Source organism: Elaeis guineensis, chromosome 15, assembly GCF_000442705.2.
Source record: "Elaeis guineensis isolate ETL-2024a chromosome 15, EG11, whole genome shotgun sequence".
Lineage (NCBI taxonomy): Eukaryota > Viridiplantae > Streptophyta > Magnoliopsida > Arecales > Arecaceae > Elaeis > Elaeis guineensis.
Window position 1 is genome coordinate 35,970,276 of NC_026007.2, and position 25,239 is coordinate 35,995,514.

Consider the following 25,239-nt stretch of genomic DNA (forward strand, 5'->3'; position numbering starts at 1 on the left):
TTTTTTTCACGATGCTTAGTCATGTTTGTTGGGAAATTAAATCTTATGCCATATTTGTGATAAAATACTAGGTATAAATTTTTTCACGATATTAATTTAGCCATATTTTTGAAAATACTGAGAAAATAGATCTTACCCCATATTTATGATAAAATGCTAAGTATAAATCTTTTCGTGGTATTAATTTAGCCATATTTTGGTAAATGCTGGGCAATTATATCTTCTCACATTTATAATGAAATACCAAATATAAGTTCATAGATATTATTGATTAATAAGGTAATAAATGAGAAATTCTATATTTAATCAATATAAAATTAAAGTGGCAGCTATAAGTACATATTAATATTAGCTAATCTTAAAAACATAGGCGACAAAAAAAATTTTATATCTCTATTCCTACCATTAATTAGTATGTCATTTAATCTAACAAAAAATTAATAAAATCAGTTAGATAGATTTGTTTCAGATATCCGATCTATTCCAAATTATAATAAAACCCATATAGCATATTGGGTTTGGAATAGGTATGGAATTTAAAATTAATATTCATTCAGATTTGGCATAAGTTTGAGATTGGCCTATTAGATAGATTATATATATTTTATAAATAAAATATAATATATATTTTATAAATTTTAGTAAAAATATATGCATAAAAAAATATATGAAGTTTTGAACCAAGACTTTAAATGACATAACTTCTGTCTTAACCATTAAGGAAAAAATTGCATCCATTTCTAAATTGATTGATAATATTGTGATTTAAACTCTTATGCAAAGCCCTGGCCATCGTCCAAACTTCCCTGTTCGGCCACTCCATGCCTCCCACCCGATGGGAGAAACAAAGGAAAAGTCGGGGAAGCCTCCCTCCAGATTGAGACTCTGAGGAAGGCAAAAATAGAGGAAAAGTCGAGGGAAATCATTGGAAAATTCAATGAAAACAAAAGAAAGACACAAAAAAATTGAAAGGTAAGAGCTTTTCCCATATAGATTGATCATTCTTTTTTCTTTCCACTTCTTTTTCTTTTCATTTCATTCTCTTTCTTGGAGATCCGTGGGGAAGGAGAGTACATGAGGGAGATCGGAGGGTTTTCTTAGGTTCTGATTGGGGTTTTTTCTCGAGATTTTGTGCAAGTTGTGGTGGTGTGAGTTATTCTCTTCAAGTTTTGAGGGATTAATTTGGGTAGAAGCATGATATTTTGTGGGGTTTGGGGATTTTTGATCAGAAGGATTCATCTTTGGGCTGCTAAATTTTCAATTTCTGAGAGTTCTGTTCTCATGATAATATGAAAATGATACCAAATCCATGATGCATGAACAAAGCCTTTCTCATGCTATTCAACTCCAAGGGCCAAACGGCGCCAGCTACCACAGGATGAGAGAGAAGGAGACTCAAGGCTACAGTATAATATATCCTTTTCCTTACTTTCTGAACATTAGCTTTGTGACATAGGAGTAGGTGTTTTGAAATGTTGGTTAGGAGTTGTGCTCGAAGCCATAGAAACCATTTTTTTTTTGTTAAGGTGGTTGGTGTACTTTGAACTTGTAATTAGCTAAAAAATAATTTCTTCACTTTTGATCAGTCATTATATTTAAGAATCAAAGAAAATAAAGAAATATTTCTCTAAATTCTGTGTTTTTAATAGTTGGCAGTAGCTATGGACATCAAAATCTGTTTGTGTTTGATGTACACGCATGATACATTTTATTGTTCAATAGGCTTAATATGACTTATTGAATATGAATCTTTGATAGTCCAAAATTTATTACATACTGTTTGTACTCTTTTAGAATTAGAAATTAACTATTAAATTCTAGATCAATGGCACCAACTTATTGACATTTGGAATAGTGAGGCATCAAAGATAAATTATAAATGTAATGTTCTATTCTATATGGTGTATTATACATGTGTGTGAATCATTTTGATTTCACAAACAGATGCAGATACAAAGTGAACGAAACAAGACTAGTCGTAATATACAAAAGATGGGACACTCTGCAGGATCGAGAAGCTTTGCACAGATCAAAGCAAGAATGGTAAGTTTTTGCCCTATATTACGATACTATAATCACTATTTTGAGAACATTTGATTTGCTGATTATAAATGAATAGGATGTAGGTTTTCAAGATCTTGCTTCTAGAACTTATGAATTTTGAGAATATTTATTTTGTTGATTATAATCACTATTTTGAGAATATTTATTTTGCTGATTATGGATGAATAATATGTAGGTTTTCAAGGTCTTGCATTTAGAACTCATGAATCTTGAAGAATACATTAGAAAGCATCGAAAACAATATTGTCATGTCATGTCATTGGTTCATACAAAGCTGGAACCATCCTTTCTGCCTTTGACTCATTCCCTTGCAGCAACATTGGTTCATACATCCCATTTCATTTTGCTTTCGTTGTGAGGCACCAATTAACATAAGAAACCTCTTATCTCCTTGAGAGTTCTTTCTAGTTTCTAGCCATGAACGAAATGCCCTGGAGATAATAGCTTGTTAAATAACCAGCAATCTCCAAATTTAGCTAGAATTTTCTTTTTCCTAAGTGGGTGGCTTAAAAATCTACTGATTGTAGTCTGTAGACCATAGAACCATCGAGCACTCCAACACATAACATCTAATCACATAGCTATCCATTCAATCTCAAATGAATGCTAGTCAAAGTAAAAGGTATCTTTTGCAAAGCCTTGGTTCATTTTGGATGAAGAACATAGCAGAAATTAAAGGCATACTAAGAAAATCTGAAAATCTATTCAGCCTATATCTGAAAATTTGAAAACCTGTAACTGTATCTAAAAGTTTGAAATTCTGAAAATCTGTGTTTGAAAATCTAAAAATCTGTGAAGTCTATATCTGAGATTCTGAAAATCTGTAACTGCATATGAAAATTTGAAATTTTGAAAACCTGTATCTAAAAATCTGAAAACCTATATTTGAAAATCGGTATTCACGGAACCTGAAAACAATAAAACGTAACTACATTCCCTATTGGGTTCTGGTGATGCCGCAGAAAATAGATTTCAAAAATTTTTAACATGCATACAATAATGAAAACTAAGTTTAACAATTAAACTTATCCACTAGAACTCAAAAATCCTAAGAACCCCTTGACGATTACAATCAAATAACAAAAACATGCATATGAGGAGAAGATCAGAAGTCATATACCACCATGAAGACCACGAACTGGTAATTTTGAGATCTCCATGAAACTTCAAAGCAAAAGTCCTCCAACGGTGATTCACACAGGATTAATCAGGGTCTTTTCCAACTCGTCATGGTGCTGCAGCCTTCTTCCTAAGTGCATTGTCGATAGTCCTTCGCAAGAACTTGATACATCATTGTTTGTATGCCTTCATGACCTCCACTAGGACCACTCTAAAAATTCTTTCCCAAAGTATCAAACCACACTCTAATCAGATTTTATGTTTCACATATGAACAATCTGATTTTAGGACAAGTATCTCATACTTTCCTTTTTTCTTCCTCTCTTCCTTTCTATTTTTCTTTCTCTTTTTCTTTATCTTTTTTAGACTTTTTTCCACCATTTTCCTCCTCATTCTCACACCTCATCTCAGCAAAAATGGGATGATTAAACAAGGTTTAGCACCCCCTTTAAACAGGAAATAAAGGGGTGCCATGTAATCTCCAAGGGATGCCAACTTTTGGCATCCCAACTCCTCCACATGTTGAAATAAAATCACCATATTAAAATAGTGTCTGAGGAAGACTAGGAGTAGAAGGACTTTTCCTTCTCAGGTCCCAAAAAAATAGGCGTGTAAGAATTAAGAGGTTTTAAGAGAGGAATCAATGTTTGGCACAGCAAAATCCCAAGCGACGTCCCATTACTTCCCATAAAGGTTTAATTTTTATATAGAAGTTTTTGGATGTAGAAGAGCTTTCAAGTAGAAGGACTCCTCCACTTCTATGCCAACATTATCCCAAAAGCCATCAGATGGCATGTGGGGTGAAGAAAATGCATGGAATATTAAGGAAATTGAGAGTCCCAAGTGAAGTGGACTCTTCCACTTCATTGCCCAAAATAAAGGAGGCATCCAAAATAAATTGGCATGGAGTTCCTTCCAAGAGAAGGACTCTTTTTCCTCTTCCACACCCACACATCCCATAGCTCCATCAGATGGTGTACAAAAAAATTGAAACATGTGGAATATAATAATAAAATTAAGAGTAGGTGAAAAGGACTCTTCCTTCTCATCATAATTTATTTTGGGCATGACACTTAATATGAGCATGGCTTTTTGGCGTAGAGGAGGTTGGTTCCAATGGAATACTTCTACAAAATCAGATAAAATCAATTAATTAATTAAATAGTTCAAACCTAATCACATTAAGTTAAGGCAACAAGACTAAGTTAGCACAAACATCTTTATATTGAACCCAATTGGGAATTTGGATTAATTCATATGCTAGCAATTTAATTAACCCATTGAATTTTTAATAAATTCAAATTGATTGGATCAAGATCAAATTTCTATTGTGTGTAACCCATTAAGTTTCAAATCTAGCAAGCAGTGGACCCAAAATCTTGATGAAATCCTAATCTGATTGGATTAGATTAGCTCAAGAGTCTCAATCAACTATGACTCTTTCTAATTGATTTTAAAATTAAACTCTTTTAATTTTGTCAAATCTATAAGTTAAGATTGACGTCTAACAATATGTTATGACTATCCAAAAGATTTAAAATTTGATAAAAATATCAAAATTATTCTTCCGTGGTAAGTTACCGTGCAATTTAATCCTTCGATCACATAACATCTCGGAAAGACTATGGATGTGAAAATATGTCAAACTCAAATATCTAACCATATGTATCTCGATCCAATGATGATGACTCGATTGATGAACCAATAGAAACTATTTCTACCATTCATCCATACTCTGGTCAGAGACTCTAGAGTCACCATCCCATGAGATCACATAGGATATTCTCTCCTCTTACAAGGAGTGACTGATTTTTCGTTGATCACTCACAACCTTCATGCACACTTTGCCATACCCAGAATATCTCACACACATCTCAAAGTGGTCTGCTAGGGAATAAACCAAAGTAAGGATCCATGTACGTAAGGTACCATGGTGATCTTAGATCAAAGGATCACATGCACCATTCTGATTGAAGAACCATTTGCTGACATGCTGTAAGGCTCCATCAGATGTTCTTTTACGAATCTGTTCAGTGAACTCATTCTCTAATGAGCACCTACATCTTTGTATTAGTGTCACCATACAAGTGGTTGTGAGATCAACCATCCTCTCTATCGAGCATATAAAGGATGTACAAATCTTATCAGAATTATCGATCTTCGACTTGATGATCTAACGACTGGAAATATTTTAGATTGAAATTATCAAGATTTTAGGTCTCACTGGCATAATCTCATCGTGGCCCTAAAATCATTGTCATCATAATCTATGGGGTTTATCATAATCATATAAAAATGATGTAGCAAATGATAAAACATAATACCTTATATAAATAAAATAACTAATGTCATACAAATGAGTAGGAAGATAATAAAAAAGAATCCCATTGCATCTCCATACGGTTGGCTTGTAGGATACTATTCTTTCAATCTTTCACTTGCACTAAAGCCAATCGCCTCAATACCTGATGTCTATACAATCAGGGTGGCGATTATTCTGCTGCTGTGTAAGGCTTAGTGAACTGGTCCTATTATACTGTTCTTTAATATTAACTTATTTATAATCATATCATGAATGAGGTGAAAGTGCCTAGGATGTGCGTGGGTACTCAGTGAGATGACATCCAACTTAATGTTGAACCCTTCATCAGGCACCTTTCCTAAGCAATCTTTACTAACAACATTTAATTGAAAACAAATACAGTATGCTGTTTCGAACCTTTCCAATTCATTGCTCCTCTAATACTTCTTAAGTACTTTGAAAATATTTTTCATAGTTTTCAAAAGATCCTATCATGGATCTGTCTGAAATTAATGATTATGCACAAGGCATAAATCTCATTAGGCTTGGTACATTGAATGTATGGGTAAGTAAACACCTTTACACTCATTCATTGTGAATTCTTTCAGCATAAATTTTATGTACCTAGACTGGGACATGCCCTGCATTCACTAACATCTATCCCTATAGATGCCAAAAATTGGATGCTAATCTCAAGTCTACTCCATGAAAAACTTCTATGATAAGCAAGCCATTGATTGAGTGCAATATCGGGACTTCCTTTCCAATAAGCTGTATATCACCACACATACATAATCAAGAAGTTAGTAAAACTTCCTCTTATCTTCTTGTACACACACATGGTTCATCTATATCTGATAAAGTCAAACATTTTGATTATCCCATCAAAATAAAAGTACCCACTCCTCATAAACTACCTGAATTCATAAAAGTATTTGCCCTCCCACTAGAGACAACTTCTCTAGATGGTGTATGGCAATAGTAAAATTTTGAATAGGCATCCCTAATAGCAACCTATTGGGTTATACCTATAGGTGCTTCAACCATAGTCCACACTTGATTGATGTACAGGGAGTCCATTTGGGATGTCATGGTTTCAGGCCAATTGTCAGAGTCTCTACTCATAACAATCTCCGAATGGATCAAGTAAAAACATCATTTACAATGATGTATGGTGTACTGCCATTCACAATGACAAACCCATATTTTGAGTGGTATATTATATACTCAGATTGATCTTTCGGTGAGAAGGTGTGTATCATGGTCGTGCCTTATCATTGGGCACATCTGATTGAGGATTAACTTGTGAACACTCCATTGGTTAAGATAGGATAGTTTATAGGTCTTGAACTTCTCAAGTTCAATTATCCTCTCACTGTCCCCTTTTAGAAATTTTTTTTTTCTAAAAAATGGCATACCTATTGACAAAACACCTTTTGTCAAGTAAGGTGGTAGAAATAGTATCACATACTATCATATTAAGATAACCTATAAACTTATAAAAATCTGTTCTAGCACAAACTTATGTACATTAATATTTTTTACATAAGTGGGCAACCTACCTTTTGTCCTTTTCATATCTCATATGGAGTGCTCGTAATAGATTTTTACAGTATCTAATTCATATAGCAATTTCTAGGACATATCTCCAGAAAGAGAATCAAAATATTTGTGAAGCATTTTAGAGAACACATCATATCATATATGAAGTGTCCATTTATGGGTCGAGATATTATTAGCCTTTTGAACATCCATATGTTCAAGACCTAATACCTTGCTTGTCCTAAGATATGTGACCATCACATATTTATTTCTTATCCTCATCAACATGAAGAATATCATTGAGTGACAGAAACATAAGATCATAACTATAAAATTTATCAAAAGGAGAGTAAATTTTCACTCTTAACATTAATTTCAATCTATGTTATAATAACATAAGAATTGAAATATTATTTCTGATAAATAATGATCTACTAGTTTCTAAATAAATAGATTTCTATAGCTTTAGCGTGAATAGACTATCCATCAGTGCTAAAAGGCAAGTAGTCACCTCACCTCAGTTTTATAAGTCCAACAAATACTTTGTATAAGAGAAACTTATATTAGGTATCATATACCTAAAAATTTTAAAGCTAAAATACTCAACGATAATTAATTTATATCATATACAAATTATTAGCAGATGCAACTTTTGCATCTTACTATTGTTTCATACTTGCAAGATAATTCTTACAATTTATTGCTCATAAATGTTGTAATGATATTAGATACCTATAGTAAAGACATTCTTTACTTTCTATTCCTCAACTATTTCATGACATTCGATCAATTTAAAAATATCCTAAGCAGTGAATGTAAAGATGCAAATGTATATATATAAACATAAATAGGACTACTCATGATGATATGCACAAGTTAGACGAGGATTTTTATCTAATTGTGTCTCCCACTATTTTAACAAATTTCATAGCCTTCAAGTATGAAATCGAAGAATCTTATCATAAAGTTTTTTAGTGGGATTGAGATCTCAATTCCTTATAAAAAATCTTGTAGATAGCATAACAAGCTCCTATGAGTTCAAAGGTAAGTAACTCTTTATTAATTGCATCTCATGCAATTCTCAACATAATTTTTGCCTTTAAAATACTTATAGTTTTGTGGATAGCACAACAAACTATAGCATTCTAGTTAAGTCATATCCTTCAATTCTATATGGTCATACATGAATAATACTACCCTTATGGATAGCATAACAAGACAGTACTACCAGAATATGCCATAAGCATCACTAGATCAACATCATACCAATCACTATAGCAAGCCTTGTGGATAGCACAACAAACTCATTACAGTTCTTGATATACTCTATTAACTTAGTATGAGCCAAATGCAATTAGCTTCATTATGCATCAAGACAGTATTAAGCCAGTCCTCACAGCAAGCCTTATGGATAGCACAACAAACCTACTATGGTTCTTGACATAATAGTGACTTAGTATGAAGAAAGGCATGGGAAGTGTTCTTAACACTTCGCCATTAAGACTTAATATAATTTAACTGAGAGACTTAGGTCTCATGCACATCCTAAATATTTAATCATACATCATATGTAATGTTAATTCAAATATTAACTACCAGCATGTAAGAGCATATTAAGGAAAATAAATAGTTATGGACTTTTGAAAAAATCATCCGAGCCACAGGAGGATCTTTGGGTCTAACCTTAGGTGCATTATAGATTGAACCATCTAATGGTCAATCTTAATGTGCCTCTGCTCTCTAAAAGCCTGGTAGTCTAGTCTTCATCACCATGAAGACAACCATGAGTGCTCGATCTTTTATTTAAAAAAAAATAAAATAATTTCAATCTATTCTTAAATAATTTTTTTCTATAATTTTATATCATTATGTAAAAATTTCAATCAACAGTTGAGAATATAGAAAAGAGAGGGATAGCTGATAATATAATGCATCAGGAACGCCCAGCCCTTATTACAACTCTTGCAAATGCATTATATAATCAACTAATAGGTAAGCATTCATATATATATCCATCACATAGATATTTCATAGTCCATAACAAATCAACATAATATTTCATAATAATTATAAAATATTATAACAAATAACTCATGTTATTTCAATTGTGATATCATTCAAATACATGTCAATTATGATGTTCAAAAATATAGACATAGGACCCATCTAGGGTTTTCGATTTGGGTTCAATACTTGATCCAATTTTTAACTTTTAAGTTAACTATTTATTATATATTTAAGTTGATTTGATCAATTCTTAGGTTAAACCTAATTTAATTAGGTTAACTCAGATTTGGTCACCCATAACTCAAACTTTAATCAAATTAGATAAATGATAAATTTGATTAACTAAAATTAAACTTAGCTTCTAATCAAATTAGAATAATGATTTTGATTTAATTTATAATCATTAAATTCTAATCACATTAGAACAATAAATTATAGTTAAATCAATCCATCGGCAAAAATCCTAATTGATATCTGATGCATCCTTTTCATGAACAAAAATTTTTCGACCCCATGCATGCCTCGAGCAACAACCAAGATGGTTGACCCACAATGGTGAGTCTCTGATAACATGGTGGTCTGGCCTTGAATCTTAAGTAAGTACATCAAATGCAAAAAATCTTAATTCTTGGCAATGTACATCCATATGCAGCATTTTAAGACCTTCGCACATCACATGCACTGAATTTCAATTTCATCAAAAAATAGATAATAGGATTTAAATTAAACTTGTCACACAAGTCTATAAACTATGAAATTTTATATCCAAGGTTCGATCATAAATTAATAACACTTTATCAAAAATAAAAATGTATCAAAATCATCAACGAAATATTAATCAGAAAAACTGATTTTGACATAGTTCGAACTAGATCTAATCTATATCACATGAATAACATAAAATTTGATTGAATAAATCAATGGTGGCTCTTATACCATTGTTGGGTTCTGGTGACGTGGCAGAATATAGATTTCAAAAATTTTTAACATGCATACAATAATGAAAACTAAGTTTAACAGTTAAATTCATCCATCAAAACTCAAAAATCCTAGGAACCCCTTGACGATTACAATCAAATAACAAAAATATGTATATGAAGAGAAGATCAAAAGTCATATACCACTATGAAGATCACGAACTAGTGATTTTGAGATCTCCATGAGACTCCAAAGCAGAAGCCCTCCAACGATAATCCACACAGGATTGATCAGGGCCCTTCTCAACTCGTCATGGTGCTGCAGCCTTCTTCCTAAGTGCGCTATCGATAGTTCTTCGCAAGAACTTAATACACTATTACTTGTATGCCTTCATGACCTTTACTAGGATTACTTTAGAAATCCTTTTCCAAAGTATCAAACCACACTCTAATCAGATTTAATGTTCAACACATGAACAATCTGATTTTAGGACAAGTATCTCATACTTTCTTTTTTTCTTCCTCTCTTCCTTTTTATTTTTCTTCCTCTTTTTCTTTATCTTTTTCAAACTTTTTCCCACCATTTTCCTCCTCATTCTCATGCTTCATCTCAACAAAAATGGGATGATTAAACAAGGTTTAGCGCCCCCTTTAAATAAGAAATAAAGGGGCACCATGTAATCTCCAAGGGATGCCAACTTTTGGCATCCCAACTCTTCCACATGTTGAAATTAAATCACCATATTAAAATGACGTGTGAGGAAGACTAGGAGGAGAAGGACTCTGCCTTCTCGGGTCCCAAAAAAATAGGCGTGTAAGAAGTAAGAGGTTTTAAGAGAGGAATCAATGTTTGGCACAGCAACATTCCAAGTGATGTCCCATTACTTCCCATAAAGGTTTAATTTTTATATAGAAGTTTTTGGGTGTGGAAGAGCCTTCAAGTAGGACTCTACTTCTGTGCCAATATTATCCTAGAAGCCATTAGATGGCGTGTGGGGTGAAGAAAATGCATGGAATATTAAGGAAATTAAGAGTCCTAAGTGAAGTGGACTCTTCCACTTCAACGCCCAAAATAAAGAAGGCATCCAAAATAAATTGGTGTGGAGTTCCTTCTAAGAGAAGGACTCCTCCTCTTCCACGTCCACACATCCCGTAGCTCCATTAGATGGCGCACAAAAAATCTGGAACATGTGGAATATAGTAATAAAATTAAGAGGAGTAGATGAGAAGGACTCTTCCTTCTCATTATAATTTATGTTGGGCATGACACTTAATATGAGCATGGCTTTTTGGCATGAAGGAGGTTGGTTCCACGTGAAACACTTCCACAAAATCAGATAAAATTAATTAAATAATTCAAACTTAATCACATTAGGTCAAGGCAACAAGATTAGATTAGCACAAACACCTTTGCACTGAACCCAATTGGGAACTTGGGTTAATTCATGTGCTAGTAATTTAATTAACCCATTAAATTTATAATAAATTCAAATTGATTGGACTAAAATCAAATTTTTATTGTGTATGATCCATTGGGTTCTAAATCTAGCCAACAGTGGACCCAAACTCTCGACGAAATCCTAATTCGATTAGATTAGGTCAACTCAAGAATCCCAATCAATTAGGATTCTTCCTAATTGATTTTAGAATTAAACTCTTTTAATTCTATCGAATTCACAAATCAAGATTGACATCTAGCAATGTATCATGACTACTTAGAAGATTTAGAATTTGATAAAATTCAATCCTTCCATGGTGAGTTACCATAGAATTCAATCTTTCGATCACACAACATCCCAGAAAGGCCATGGATATAAAAATATGTCAAATCCAAATACCTAACCATATGTATGTCGATCCAATGATGATGACTTAGTTGATGAACCAGTAAAAACTATTTCTACCATTCATCTCTGCTTTGGCTAGAGACTTCTAGAGTCACTATCCCATGAGATCACATAGGATGTTCTCTCCTCTTATAAAAAGTGACCGATTCCTTGTTGATCACTCACAACCTTCATGCATACTTTGCCATATCCAGAATATCTCACACATATCTCAAAGTGGTGTGCTAGAAAATAAACCAAAGTAAAGGTCTATGCACACAAGGTACCATGGTGATCTCAGGTCAAAGGATCACATGCACCACTCCCACTAAAGACCATCTGCTGACATGCTGTAAGGCTTCATCAGATGTTCTTTTGCGGGTCTGTTCAGTAAACTTATTCTCTAATAAATGTTAGATGTGTGCCCTAGATGCCAAATTGGCTGACACATTCCTGTACAAATCTAGGGACAAATTTATAATTTTGACTATAAATAAATAAAAGGGTTACTCTACTATCACATTGTGTACATTATGTCTGTGATATATCCTTTGAGTTAGTAGGAATGTTAATTCATATTTTCAAGAGTTAAAAATTTAAAGCATGAATTTACATAACTAACTCATAAACAGTTCCTGACCATAGGATCATCACGAGGATGGTGATCGATCCGGAAGGTTGGTGTACGATCGCTTTCTTAGAGTAGATGTGTCGTGAGTCTATAGTGTAGAGACACCAGAGCGAGAGTACAGGTATTCATTGAGAATGAGAGTACTGAGCGTGACCACCTTGAGCAATCATAAGGAAATCTACCTTCTCATCGATGACTAGCTCGATGCTGCAGCTGTGTGTCTAGTTCTTTGATCTGAGGTACATCGACAGTTCACCTTGAGTGTGTTATAGTTTGACTACATCATAACTCGATCTTCTAGCTATTCAGAATCCTGAGGTGTATGTTGGCTGTAACATATTCATTGTAGGAACTAGATTACACCAAGATGGGATCTATCAACCTCGGTAGATAAGAGGAGTAGTCCTATGATGATCGAAAGATCGAGTCCTTAAGCCCATGACCATGGTAGAGTGAAATAATAGAAAAGAGTTTTTCATTAGGGTTTCATATCGGACTCGGATCGATCGATTGATTCATATGACTGATGTTGGGTTTGACGAGTTCACCTTAACCCTAATTCAGTCGAGACTCATGATAGAAGAACTCAATCACACAGGTAGCTGCACCGAGAGGTTCGTCTTTATTTCTGATGGATTGCCACCATATACTGTTAGGTATCACTGATGGATTTTGGAAGCAATTAGAATGATCTTGATGATCGATCATTCTAATTGTCTGAATCAGAAGAGTTCTGGTCCATCGAAAGGAGTTTCGATGATGTCGATGATGAGATCACGACACATCTCATTACCATACGAAAATGAACCTAACTGGATCACACAAATAAGAGTTAGGGTCTAGATGTCATTAATTGAGCTAGTCTAGTTCGATTGATTTGGATTAGATCCAATTAAGTTTAAGAAAATCGTGCTAGCACACGATTGAGCTTAACTTTCTTCTCGTGTAATCTTTTCTATCTCGACTGAGCCAAATGTGATTTGACTCACCCAGAGAACTTTGAGAAGGTTTCTCACAGTCTGACTGGAGCCAGTCCAGCTCAGAAAAGATTTGTCTTAATTCATGAGATAAATTTAAGATAACACCTGCTAATTTCTGTCACCTGTCATTTTCATTTTAGGACATTGGTCAAACGTTAACTCATGGACCTTGGACTGAAGGTCACTTGGCAAGAGGTCATTGGAGATTTTTTGTAGAGTGTCCACTTACTAAATTGGGACTTAAAGTGGTGCCATATTCAGATTGGGCGTGCGCCCCAAGTGGATAAAGATAGAGTCCCATGAGATGAGGACTCTGATCCCTTGATCAACTTGGACTGTGGGGCACCAATCTCACTGTGCTTATCTAGTGTTGGCGCCAACAGTAAGAGAGATTGTAGGGATTCTTATTTGATATGATCAGATGATATCACTCCACCAATCAAATTTTTTTCAGAATTAATTAGAATTTTTTGATTGGTTGAATGATGTGGCATTGTATGGTGCAACAGGATCTATTTAAACCCTATCTGCGCCTAGGGTTTAGAGACTCTGCTCAATAACCAGTAAAAGCTTGAATTCCCTCCACTTCTCCATGCCCCATCTGCTCCTCTCCCTCCCCTCTTTACATCCAAGAGGTTGGGCATCTATCTGGTGCTTGTCTAAGGCATGGTGGCTTTTTGATTAGAAGGCTGCAGAGATTTGTCGATAAGCTACTACTCCAGCTTCAGAAGATCTTTTGAAGATCTTCTAGATCAGATCCAGATCTAATTTTTGGAGCAAAGATTCGCGAGGAGAAGATGATCCAGATCTTACTCAAGTAGATACCGGTAGAGGCCAAGCGACTGCATGGCTATTTTCGAACTTTGGACATTGCTGCGATCATCTACAGGGTAATCTAGTTACTCTAGAGGTATTTCTCTATTCCTTATATTTTCAGATTTAATTTTAGATTTAATATCAGATAATAGGAATTAGATCTAATAGATCTTAGATCTAAAATATCGTAGGATAATTTTTTAAAATATTTCATCCCAGATCTCATTAGATCTGGAAGATCCTACAAGAAAAAAGTCAGTTTTTCTTTCAATTGGTATCAGAGCCAAGTTGATGGCTCTATTTCAGATCTAATTTAGATCTGATTTTTATTTTTATTTATCTGATATTAATGGATTTCAGATGTCAATCAGATATGATAGGATCTAAAATTAAAAAAAAATAAAATTAAATCTAAGTAGATCTAATATGTATGAGATGTATGACTAGACTAGGAGTAATTTGATCTATGAATAGTCTTATAGTTTTATATTTTAATGTAATTAAAATATAAATTAGATCTAATTTATTCTCTATTTTTTTGATGTTATAAATATTATATTCAGATCAGAAAATAAAAAATAAAATTTTAATTAATACATAAGATTGATCTGTTGCATGTCTAGACTAGTTGTAGAATTGTTCTAGTAACTGTCTAGAATAGATTTTATATTGAATAGTTCAATTTAAATTTTATTTTTCAGATGTTATATGTGATGTATCAGATCTGAAAGCATGCTAATTAGATCAGATTTTAATACATGAGATGTATGCAAAGTATGTATAAGTTAGATCTGAAATTATATATGTGATATGTAACTTAGATCTAATTAGTTTTGTAGTTAAATTAATATTTCTGATTAAGGTGTTCCTCATAGCCATCCGGTCATAAGAATAAAGTAGGGTTTAAGACCCTCTTCTCTCATTCAATGGGGTGTTCTTATGGCGTGTAGGGGTGCTGCGCGTTCATGCTTAATCAGAAATCAAAATTTACTTTTCTGCAAAATCCTAGATCTTGAAATCCTAGGATTTATTTACATGTTTTATTTATGAACCCAAGATTTAATTAATGAATAAAGCTTATGAAATCAAATTAGGTCTAAAATTGAGAATTTCAGATCTAAGCCATTTTCATAAAATTGGGTTCGGACTTGGGTAGCTCAATTAAGTCTAGTGGTTGATCAAACCGAATCAAAAGTTAGTTAGGTGGGATCATAAAAGCTAATAATTGACCAGCCTAATAGATTAAGTCTAGGTCAAGGTCGAATCACATTTAGATGTGACTCGATCAAATTAAGACCTAATTTGGCTCAGTGGTTAGAGCCTGGATTGTAGACTAACCCAATTGATTCTGGTTCGACAATTTGGTGTTTAAGGTAAGTTGGGCAGATGCGATCGACTGATTTTTAATTAGGAGCTACTCGACTCGAATGCGTTCTTGTCAAGTTAATGGCATATCCTTCCCATCGGTCTCACTTATCTGGTCATATGTGTCGATCCAGTTCTGATTTGAGGTGGCTAACAATTCGAGCTAACCCATGTCACTAGGTTAGTCATAATTGTTATGACTATGTCAAGTCAAGTTTAATGAGACCTAAATCAAATCTTCCTAAGAAAACATTAAGTCTAAGGTCTTCCACCATTGTGGATGTGTGGGTCCTTTCTGGGGTTGATTGTTCTCGGCTGGTTACAGTGGCTCAGTTGCACCAGAAAGACGCAACCATATCCATTAGGCATTAGATGCTACGGATTAGAAGATGGGTTGTGCTCAATATTTCGGATACGGTGAGGGATCCAATCAGGAATCTAATTCATGCAAATGGTGGGTCTGACTTAACTAAAAATTGGAGCAATATTCCAAGCACGGTGAGCTTCATAAATTAGAGATCAAGTTTTGGGTGCACCATAATTAGAGAATCATTGGACAAGAGTTGTCCACTCATCGATTGACCCATTATCAATAACTGTTAGGTGAGATGGTGAGCCAGTCGGTGAGATCGCACCACCCACTAGAAATCACTAATCACGAAAATTTTTACATCTCTACCTAGGGAGTGTAGAGATCTGAGAAAATAGTGGGAGCCTAATTTGTTTAAAAATAAAATTCCTAAACAAATTGGTTAAGTCTGATTACAAAATCTAACTATAAACTTTTGACTCTCTATAGGAAATATGTTTGCGTCCAACCCCCTGACCAAAATACTAGACACCCATAGATTGACTGGACCTAATTTCAAGGACTGGTTGAGGAACTACAGAATTATTCTAGATTTCGAGAAACTGATTCATGTCTTGGACCAGGACCCACCTGCCACAATCAGCACGTCCGACTGCTGAACAGAGAGCGTCTCTGAAAAAGTGGATGGATGACGATAATAAAGCCAAGTACTATATATTGGGTGCTATGTCTGATGACTTGCAGCACCAGCATGAGAACATTATCACTACCTACCAAATGTTGGCTCACCTATAAGAGTTGTTTGGTGAAGAAAGTCGCACAGCCAAGTATCAAGTCTGCCAAAGGCTTTTTAAGGCTAAAATACATGATGGGCAGTCAGTCCAAGATCATTGTTTGTCAATGATCAAGGACCTTGAGGAGCTTGAGAAGCTCGATATCATCTTAGATAGGAATTTTCAGATTAATGTGATCCTTCAGTTCTTATCTGATGCATATGGTCAGTTCATCATGAACTTCCATATGCATAGATGCAGTATACCTTGGCTGAGTTAATGAACATATTGGTTACGGCTGAGCTTTCTTTGAAGGGTTCAAAAGTCTCAGTCCTTACTGTGGAGTGGACTTTTTCTAAGAGAAAATCTTTTGGAAAGAAGAAGAAGTCCGCGAAGAAGCAGAAGGTGGATGGGAAGAAGAAGAAGATGAAATCGAAGAAGAAGGCTGCTGAAAAGGAAAAATATGTCTATTGCAATTCAAACGGCCATTGGAAGCGTAACTGTCCTTAGTACTTGGCTATCCTGAAGAACAAGAAGAATGGTCCTTCTGGAGGAATGCTCGTTATAGAATCTAATCTTACGGTTTCCTCTGCATCCAGTTGGGTACTTGACTCTGGTTCTAGTGCTCATTTGTACACTTCTATGCAGGATCTTGAGGAGAGCAGGAAGCTGAGAGATGGGGATATGATCCTACGCATCGAAAATGGAGCAAGAGTTGCTGCTATGGTCGTGGGAACCTACCCTCTGCGATTACCGTTAGGATTAGATTTAGTTCTTAGAGATTGTTATTATGTGCCTGCAGCAAGCAGGAATTTGATTTTTGTTTCATGTTTAACACAAGAAGGCTATGTGATTAGCTTTCATAAGAACCATTGTAACATATTTTATGAAAATAATAAAGTTACAAATGATTTTCTTATTAATGGTCTCTATCAGCTACATATTGATGTATCTGTATTTCATATCGAGCAAAATGTGAATGCCATGAGAATTAAAAAAGCCTAGAGATAGTCTAAATGATAGGTATCTGTGGCACTTAAGGGTAGGTCATATAGCGGAAGACAGGGTTAACAAATTGGAGAAATTTGGGCTATTGAGTCTGTTGACTTTCAAGTCATATCCAGTTTGTGAATCATGTCTTCAAGGCAAAATGACCAAGCTCCCTTTTACAGGACATAGGGAAAGGGCCCCAGACCTATTTACCCTAGTACATACAGATGTGTGCGGCCCATTTGATATGCCTGCTAGAGGCAACTATGTCTACTTCATTACCTTCACCGATGATATGTCTAGGTACGGGTATCTGTTTCTAATGAAACACAAGTCTGAAGCCTTTGAAAAGTTCAAAGAATTCAGATATGAGGTAGAAAAACAAACATGAAAGTTCATTAAGGTTCTTCGATCAGATCGAGGAGGTGAATACCTTAGTCGGAAGTTTCTAGACTATCTTAAGGACAATGGCATAGTCTCTCAATAGACTCTACTTGGAACGCCACAACTCAACGGGGTTTCAGAACGGAGGAACCAGACCCTATTAGATATGATCTGTTCCATGATGAGCTTCACAGACCTCCCTGAATTTTTTTGGGGACATTGTCTCATGACAGCAATATATGTATTGAATAGGGTTCCCTCTAAAACCATTCCTACCACACCATATGAGATATGGCATGGTAAGAAGCCAAGTCTAAGTCATCTCAGAATTTGGGGTTGTTCGGCTCTTGTCAAGAGACAGCAAGCGGACAAGTTAGAGTTTAGGTCTTTTAGAGCTCGGTCCATAGGATATCCTAAAGAGTCATTAGGATACTATTTCTATATTCCGAAAGATCACAATGTGATTGTGAATCGACATGCTATTTTTATTGAAAAACAGTTTATTCAAGATGGTGGCATCGGAAGAATAATTAAGCTCAAGGAGAATGTCTCTTAAGAGCAACGAGCTAAAGAACCTGAGGAACCCAATCAATTAGAACCAGTCCTAATACAATCTCTTCCACCTCGTAGATCGATTAGAGTTTTTCATCCTCCTGAAAGGTACTTAGGTACTATACAAGAGGAAGTACAGAAAATGTTTCTCATGAAAAATGAGACTCATGGTGATAACCCCAAGACCTATGATGAGACGATATCAGATATCGACTCCGAGAAATAATTAGAGGCAATGAGATCAGAAATTGACTCGATGCACTCAAACCAAGTCTGGACCTTGGTAGATCCACCTGAAGGTATTGTACCTATTAGGTGTAAATAGATCTTCATGAGAAAGATAGGTGCAGATGGGAATGTGGAGATATTCAAGGCTAGGCTCGTAGCAAAAGATTATAGTCAGCGCGAAGACATTGACTATCAAGATACCTTTTCATCCGTAGCCATGTTAAAATCCATCCGCACATTGTTTGCTGTTGCAACCTATTTCGATTTTGAAATATGGCAGATGGACGTGAAAACGGTGTTCTTAAATGGATATCTTGAGGAAGATATCTATATGGAACAGCCGCTTGGTTTCACATCCAGTGATGATGATCACAAGATCTGCAAGCTGCAAAGGTCCATTTATGGACTTAAGTAAGCATCTCGGAGCTGGAATACTTGTTTCAATGATGTGATCAAAATGTTTGGTTTCATCAAGAACGAGGAGGAACCATGTGTGTTCAAGAAGGTCAGTGGGAGTGCAGTTGTCTTCCTCGTACTGTACGTAGATGACATCCTCCTGATTGGGAATGATATTTTCATGTTGACTTCAGTCAAAATATGGTTGTCTAAGGAGTTCTCTATGAAAGATCTAGGAGAGGCATCTTTTATACTGGATATTAAGATCTATAGAGATAGACCAAATAGGATGCCGGAAGTCTCACAGAAGATGTACATAGAGGATGTGCTAAAAAGGTTTAGCATGGAAAACTCCAAAAGAGGTTTAGTACCTTTTAGACATGGCATTCATCTCTCCAAGAAGATGTGCCCTAGCACACCTGAAGAGATTGAATGCATGAGCAAGATTCCTTATGCTTTGACAGTAGGAAGCCTCATGTATGCCATGCTATGTACACGACCTGATATAGCCCATGCTGTGAGTATCACAAGCAGATATCAGTCGAATTCAGGCGAAGAGCACTGGACTTTTGTGAAATGTATCCTTAAGTTCTTGAGAAGGACTAAGGATATGTTTCTAGTCTTTGGGAATGGAGAACTCCAGGTTCAGGGATTTACAGACTCAGACTTTATGTCTGATATAGATGATCGAAAGTCAACATCTGAAAGTCTGTTCATTTGCAATGGTGGTGCAGTTAGCTAGAAGAGTTCCAAGCAGACGGTGATTGCTGATTCCACTATGGAGGCAGAGTATATTGCTGCATCGGAAGCTACGAAGGAGGCATTCTGGTACAAGAAGTTTGCCGCAGAGCTTGGAGTGATGTCATCGGATGCCATCCCTCTTTACTGTGACAATAATGGCACCATAGCTCTAGCTAAGGAGCCAAGATCTCACCAGAAGTCCAAGCGTATCGAGCGGCGATTCCATCTGATCCGTGATTACCTCGAAAAAGGTTATGTCAAGATTAAGAGAGTCGACTCCACAGACAATGTGGCAGACCCACTGACAAAGCCATTAGGCCAGCAGAAGATCGAAGCCCACCTTGAGAAGATGGGACTTAGATATATAGCCAATTGGCATTAGATCAAGTGGGAGTTTGTTAGATGTATGCCCTAGATGCTAGATTGGCTGACACATTCCTGTACAAATCTAAGGGCAAATTTATAATTTTAACTATAAATAAATAAAAGGATTATTCTACTATCACATTGTATACATTATGTCTGTGATACATCCTTTGAGTTAGTAGGAATATTAATTCATATTTTCAAGAGTTAAAAATTTAAGGCATGAATTTACATAACTAACTCATAAATAGCGCTTGACCATAGGATCATCATGAGGATGGTGATCGATCTGGAAGATTGGTGTACGATCGCTTCTTTAGGATAGATGTGTCTTGAGTCTACGGTGTAGAGACACCAGAACGAGAGTACAGGTATTCATTGAGAATGAGAGTACTGAGCGTGATCACCTCGAGCAGTCATAAAAAAATCTACCTTCTCATCGATGACCAGCTAGATGCTGCAGCTGTGTGTCTAGTTTTTTGACCTGAGGTACATCGACAGTTCACTTTGAGTGTGTTATAGTTTGACTATACCACAACTCAATCTTCTAGCCATTCGGAACCCTGAGGTATATGTTGGCTGTAGCATATTCATTGTAAGAACCAGATTGCACCAAGATGGGATCTATCAACCTCGATAGATAAGAGTAGTCCTATGATGATCGAAAGATCGAGTCCTTAAGCCTATGGCCATGGCAGAGTGAAATAATGAAAAAAAAATTTTTATTGGGGTTTCACATCAGACTCAAATCGATTGATTGATTCATATAACTGATGTTGGGTTTGACGAGTTCACCTTAACCCTAATTCAATCGAGACTCATGATAGAAGAACTCAATCACATAGGTAGCTACACCGAGAGGTTCGTCTTAATTTCTGATGGGTTATCACCATATACTGCTAGGTGTCACTGATGGATTTTGGAAGCAATTAAAATGATCTTGATGATCGATCATTCTAATTGTCTGAATCAGAAGAGTTCTGATCCATCGAAAGGAGTTTCGATGATGTCGATGATGAGATCACGACATGTTTCATTACCATACGGAAATGAACCTAACTGGATCACACAAATAAGTGTTAGGGTCTAGATGTCATCAATTGAGCTAGTCCAGTTCGATTGATTTGGTTTAGATCCAATTAGGTTCAAAAAAATTATGCTAGCACACGATTGAGCCTAACTTTCTCCTCGTGTAATCTTTTCTATCTTGACTGAGTCAAATGTGATTTGACTCACCCAGAGAATCTTGAGAAGGTTTCTCACAGTCTGACTGGAGCCAGTCTATCTCAGAAAGGACTTGTTTTAATTCATGAGATAAATTTAAGACAACACCTGTTAATTCTTGTCACCTGCCATTTCTGTTTTAGGACATTGGTCAAACGTTGACCCATGGACCTTGGACTGAAGGTCACTTGGCAAGAGGTCATTGGAGATTTTTTGTGAAGTGTCCTCCTGTTAAATTGTGCCTCAAAGTGGATGCCATATTCAGATTGGGCGTGCGCCCCAAGTGGATAAGGATAGAGTTCCATGAGATGAGGACTCTGATCCCTTGATCAACTTGGACTGTGGGGCGCCAATCTCACTGTGCTTATCCAGTGTTGGCGCCAACAGTAGGAGGGATTATGGAGATTCTTATCTGATATGATCAGATGACATCACTCCACCAATCAAAATTTTTTCAGAATTAATTGAAATTTTCTGATTGATCGAATGATGTGGCACTGCATGGCACAGCAGGGTCTATTTAAATCCTGTCTGCGCCTAGGGTTTAGAGACTCTGCTTAATAACTAGCAAAAGCCTGAATCCCCTCCACTTCTCTATGCCCCCTCTGCTCCTCTCCCTCCCCTCTTCACGTCCAAGAGGTTGGGCATCCATCTGATACTTGTCCAAGGTGTGGTGGCTCTTTGATTAGAAGGCTGCAGAGATTTATCGATAAGCTGCTGCTCCAGCTTCAGAAGATCTTTTAAAGATCTTCCAGATCAGATCCAGATCTGATTTTTAGAGCAAAGATTTGCGAGAAGAAGATGATCCAGATCCTGCTTGAGTGGATACCGGTAGAGGCCAGACGACTGCATGGCTATTTTAGAACCTCGGGCATTGCTGCGATCATCTACAGGGTAATCTAGTTACCCTAGAGGTATTTCTCTATTCCTCATATTTTCAGATTTAATTTTAGATTTAATATCAGATAATAGGAATTAGATCTAATAGATCTTAGATCTAAAATATCGAAGGATAATTTTTTGAAATATTTCGCCCCAGATCTCATTAGATCTGGACGATCCTACAAGGAAAAAGTCGATTTTTTCTTCAATAAGCACCTACATCCTTGTATTAGTGTCATCACACAAGTGGTTGTGAGATCAACTACCCTCTCTATTAAGCATACAAAGGATGTACTAGCCTTATCGGAATCATTGATCTTCGACTCGATGATCCAATGACTGAAAATATTTTAGATTGAGACTATCAAGATTTTAGATCTCACTGGCATGATCTCATCATGGTCCTAAAATCATTGTCCTAATTTATGGGGTTTATCATAATCATATAAAAATGATGCAGTAAATGATAAAATATAATACCTCATATAAATAAAATAACTAATGTCATGCAAATGAGTAGGAACATAATAAAGAAAAATGCCATCGCATTTCCATACGATTGGCTTATAGGGCACTATTCTTTCAATTCTCTTTGCAACTTTAGGCATGGAAACAAGCTTTCTTAGCTTGATCCATTACCCTCCTTCTGTAAATATTCTTTCATTAATAAAATGGGATGGTATAACCCTCTGCTTCATAAAAAAAAAAATAGAGTATCTTTTGCTCATACTGAGAGTTTCATCTTTATGGAAGAAGTTTCCTAAAACACTTAAACATTAGTTTTATATGTAAAAAAAAAATATTAGATTTACTCTATCACCTCTTCAGCATGAAAAATAGCAACATTTCATGATCCATCAGTTACTCACTGTACAAGGACTGAGAAGGCATCTACTTTTTTTCAAGTTTGCTAATATGTGCAGTGAATAAAGAATTTTTTATCAAAAGTAGATTAAAGAAAAATTATAACAAAAAATTATCCTTTCATATAAGACCTCCTTGAAAATGAATCCCATCATGCAAATTATCTTTTCATAATTATTATTTTCATACCCATAATTATTTTATTAATATTATTTTCTTTGTTAATTGTATGTTGTGAAAAAAAAATGGCTGATTGGAAGTAACAAGACCTGAAGTTTTCACTGAAACACATAGACACAGATGGGATCCCTGCAGATTTGGAATCAGTAGAGAAAATTGTTTGTATATAGTGCGATAATAAAGAAATTATCTTATTTAATTTATTAATTTACTAATTAAAATTTATATGACCATCAATATGGGCTGAGGTTGAAAGGCCTACCAATCTGCAATCAAACTTCCAGGATTATATCACTCCAAATGATATATTCTCTCAAGTCTTTTGTAAGGAGAAACATGGTCATGTTAGGACATACAAATTGGATGTTTGTCTTGCTGGTCTTTAGGACAAAAATTTTAGTTCTATAGAAAGTGCAAAGATGTAAATAGATACTGCAAATGAGGTTCGTGAACTTAAAGAAAAGTTATAATTTGTTCGATAAGAAAATACTGATGTGAAGGTCTAGTTAGAAGATTTAAAAGCATGGGTTGAATGTATGAAAGGCAGATAGACTGAGACTGACAAACATGCCACAACTTCTCATATTAGACAAATATATTTACTTTTAGCAAATATTTTCTAATTTGAATGTATAGATGAATCTTAACTCCTTATTTCATATAGGATATTGATGCCTCTAGTGATAATGACAAGACACCGACACAAAATTACTCATCTTCTTCAAATCACCATGTTGCTACATCCCGCCTGGTATTTAGTTACACTTTATTTTTTGTATTCTTATTAGTCTTATTTTCTAAAATCCTATAAGCTTCTTTAATTTGATTTTTATGCTCATACAAATATGCTATATGCATGTCAGTTATGACAAAATGAACAAGTGGATTAGACAATTACTTAATACACATACATATCTATAATGTTAATTCCTCTAACTACTCAACAACTTCATTTTTAACTTTAAAGCCATATTCTATATATACTCAGATGTAACCCAAGTCCATTTATGTCTTTCTTTTTTTTTCAAAATTGAAATGATTTGTCTATTAGGTGTAGCATATTTCAAAAAAGATAAAGTTATAATGTTCTATTCCTATTGAGGTAAGCTAAATACTTGTTAATCTTTAATTTTTTTTTAGTTCATATAGATATATTTGCAATCAATTAAGCTTTTTTAGCATTTGATTTATTTTATTTCTTGACAAATATTATAGATTAGAAGTGATGTTGTCTTGAAAGGCTATAAGTTTCCTCACAAACCTGTTGCACGAGGAATTTTACTAAGTAAAGATCCATTCACCATGGTAGGAAAGGATGTACTTGGATGTTAATTTTGAGAAGTACAAGTTCATATGGCATGTGTACCTTGAAAGCCTTTAACAGGACCATGAGATCGACTAAAAAGAATTATGAATGCAGTCGGATACTTGATTGCCTAGTCTTCAACTTAGGTATAATACTAACAAGAACTATTTATATATTTATATGAATTTATTTTTTGTGACAAATAAAATACCTATGTATCATAAGCTAATTATGCATTCTTTTATTTTTGCAGGTGGCAGTTGCTAAAGATTAGTAGAAGAAATCATTTGCAATTACCAAGCATGGACATTGAGCATAAATAAATTTTGTTTGTTTCAATAAGGAACTTCTTCTGTATGGTTTTTTTTTGGTGAACCTTCAGTATGGTTGTTATGACTACGTTTGTTCATGTATGTTATTTAGCATGTAAACAAACCTCCTTTGTTTCAGTTAATAAATTCAGCTTTTGTTATA

The 25,239-nt window shown here is 35.1% G+C and overlaps 1 long non-coding RNA gene across 2 annotated transcripts; it reads left to right on the forward strand.

Moving 5' to 3' along the window:
• The first annotated feature begins 747 nt into the window (after positions 1 to 747).
• LOC105035189 (uncharacterized) lies at positions 748 to 25,239 on the forward strand. 2 transcript variants are annotated; one of them, XR_012137076.1, is made up of 5 exons: positions 748 to 972; positions 1,945 to 2,043; positions 24,124 to 24,210; positions 24,769 to 24,911; positions 25,019 to 25,239. It is a non-coding gene; the product is annotated as an uncharacterized lncRNA (long non-coding RNA). The 2 variants fall into 2 exon arrangements; XR_012137075.1 differs by lacking the exon at positions 24,124 to 24,210 and having other exon boundaries at positions 756 to 972.